Source organism: Castanea sativa, chromosome 7 (assembly GCF_040712315.1).
Source record: "Castanea sativa cultivar Marrone di Chiusa Pesio chromosome 7, ASM4071231v1".
NCBI classification, from domain to species: Eukaryota; Viridiplantae; Streptophyta; class Magnoliopsida; order Fagales; family Fagaceae; genus Castanea; species Castanea sativa.
The window spans coordinates 14,803,004-14,805,725 of record NC_134019.1 but is presented as its reverse complement, the minus strand read 5'-3'; the positions used below and the strand labels follow the sequence as shown (position 1 = coordinate 14,805,725).

General features: G+C 40.3%; 1 pseudogene; it reads left to right on the top strand.

The window, feature by feature from the left end:
* The first annotated feature begins 264 nt into the window (after positions 1 to 264).
* On the top strand, positions 265 to 1,895 carry LOC142642468 (L10-interacting MYB domain-containing protein-like; annotated as a pseudogene).
* The last annotated feature ends 827 nt before the right edge of the window (positions 1,896 to 2,722 follow it).

The following is a 2,722-nucleotide window of genomic DNA, read 5'->3' as shown; positions in this document are numbered from 1 at the left end:
ACGCGTGTGCTTTACTGTTCATGGACACCTTCAAAGCCAGCAAAATTCATTTGAAAGAGCTGAAACAATGAGACGCACCGTTGCATTAAAAAATGTCCAAGGCGTGCGTGTTATGTTCACAAGCGAGACAGTGCGCACAGCTTCCATTTTTCCATTGCACAAGCACAGCTCCATCTGATCAAAACGGTGTGGAGTTTTCTCTGTTCAACGGATCTTTTTTCTCTTCTTCAGCTTTCTTCTTTTCTCCCAACTACCGTGTCAGTAATGGCTTCAAAGCTCTTCAATGCTCCGTCTGAATCATCTTCAATGAATTGCACCTACCCACCAACCACAAAACCATCAAAACAAAGCACACACGGTAGAAAACCCATTACGTGGAACACCTCAAAAAAACCCCCTCTGTTCTTCCTTCGATGCGAGCGAACCTTCTCTCCGCTTGGGACATCGTTGCCGCCACTGTGGGTCTCTGCATTCACGGGTAAGTTGTGTCTAACTCCTCATGCTCTCTCATGTGTTGGTGTGGTTATATTGTGATCCATGGGGCTTCATCAATCTGTGGTTTTTTTTTTTTTTTTTGTGTTCAACGGTTGTGTGTGGTGTTTGTGTTCATCGTCCCCGTGTGATTCTTTTGTGTGTGGTTATATTGTGGGTTTCTTGATCCTTCATGTAATACCACATGTAAATTCTCTTCCTGCCTCTGTTGTATTTGGATGTATGTAATTTCACTTTGCATTTTTCATGTCTATCATGCCTAACTGATTATATCATATGCACACAAACTGTTTGTTCAAATGCCTCAATGAGTATGGAAGGAAGTTGTAGCAAAAATGGTTAAGGAGAAATTGAAGGATGGTGGTAGTAATGATCCGAGAGCTGACTAGAAAGACCTTAAGGAACTACAAGCTTTTTGTGAGTTCTGTGCTGCTCAAGTCCTACAAGGCCAGAGGAACGGAGGATTTCTAACCAATATTGGGGTTGATGCAGTGATATCTGAGTTGGGTAACATAGGAAAAATGGTGACTTACCTGCAGATTAAAAACAAATGGGATCATCTGAAAAAAGGGTGGAGGCAGTATAACGAGTGTTTTGGCAATGAGACTGGGTTGGGTTATGATGCTGGCACTGGGTTGCTTCAGGCCAGTGATGAGTGGTGGACCCGAAAGATTACGGTTAGTTCACTTTAGATGATTGTGAAAAACTTTACTGTCTACAACTATATTATTGTGTTCTAACTACTGTTTCTCCACATGTAGGAATGTCCCACTGCAAAAACCTTCAAAAATAAACGTTTGCCGAATCGTGAGTTGATGAACATCATGTATGGAGGCACGGTTGCAACGGGAAAAAATGCATTCTGCACAAGTGCTCAAATGCCAAAGGCAACCATCGAAGGGTCTGGGGACTCCGTTGATAGCACAAAATTTGTTGACCCCCAATGTGAATCCTTTGTGAATGTTGATGCAATGGAGGTTGAAGGTCCATCATTTTCGAGGGCAGGACCGACAATGACTAAGGGGAAAGGCTTGGCAACCAGTGTCCACCTTTTCAAGCCAATTTGCAAGAAAAAAAAAATAAAAAAAGCATTCAGTTGCGCAAGAGATGTCTGACTCATTGAAGAACATCTCAGAGGTTTTTCTTGAAAGTAGAAGTGTAAGCACCCGTACACCATTTGCTTCCACAGCAACTACTCAAGTTAAAGCAATTCTGGACATGGTGTTAAGTCTTCCCGGGGTGCACTCGGGTCATTACCTTCATCTGTTCAGCACCGTCTACTTCATGGAAAAAGAGAAGGATAGGCACATGTTTGCAGCACTTTGCGATGACAAGGACGTCCAGCTGAAGTGGCTACAAAATGAGTACCAAAGGCACCCTGAATTTCATTTTTAGTGAAGGAAAGGGGATTGTCTCGATCTGAAGAAAAGGAAAGAGAAGACTGACCTCCGGAGCTGCGGGGAGCCATGGATTACGATAAGGTGGCGGAGTGATCGGAATAGATGAGAGCTTCTCACGAGCGCAGAGAGAGAGAGACAGATAGAGATGCTACGCTGTGGAGTTCTGAGAAGTGATAGAAGAAGGAAGGAAGAGAATGAAGTTTGCTCGGAGGATTTCTGAGCTTGTGGATTTTTGAGAACGAGAGGCTACGCTGTGTGGATTTCTGAGAAGTGATAGAAGAAGGAAGGGGGAAAAAATGTTGTATTTATATGCTACAGTAAATTCAGCTGAGCTACAGTATTTGTATATCCTAAATTATCATCCACGTTTTTTCACTTATTTGTTATAGTATTTTCAATTTTCAGTTTCAGCAAAATAAGTTCTATCCAAACGGACCCATAGAAATAAGTGTTAACTTGGCAATATTAGTGGAAGATAAATACTATGTTCATAATATTTTCACAACAAATTCTAAGTGGTAGATTGTTATTATTGGGGCAAAAAAGTAATCTCAATGATATGTTCAAATTTGAACCAATAATAACTAACCACTTATGATTTAACTGTGAAAATGTTGTGAAAGTATCCAATTCTTTTAACAAAAAGAAAAAGAAAAAAAAAGATGGATGGGTCAAAATGAAATGTTGTAAAAATTTCAGGGTATTAACTGCAACTTTTTAAATTAACTAATTTAAAAAAAAAAAAAAAACCTTCCTTCCCTATTGTTTACTTTTTTTTTTTCGTGTGCCCGTCTGAAAATGACCGTGCAATTTTATAAAATTCAAATGGG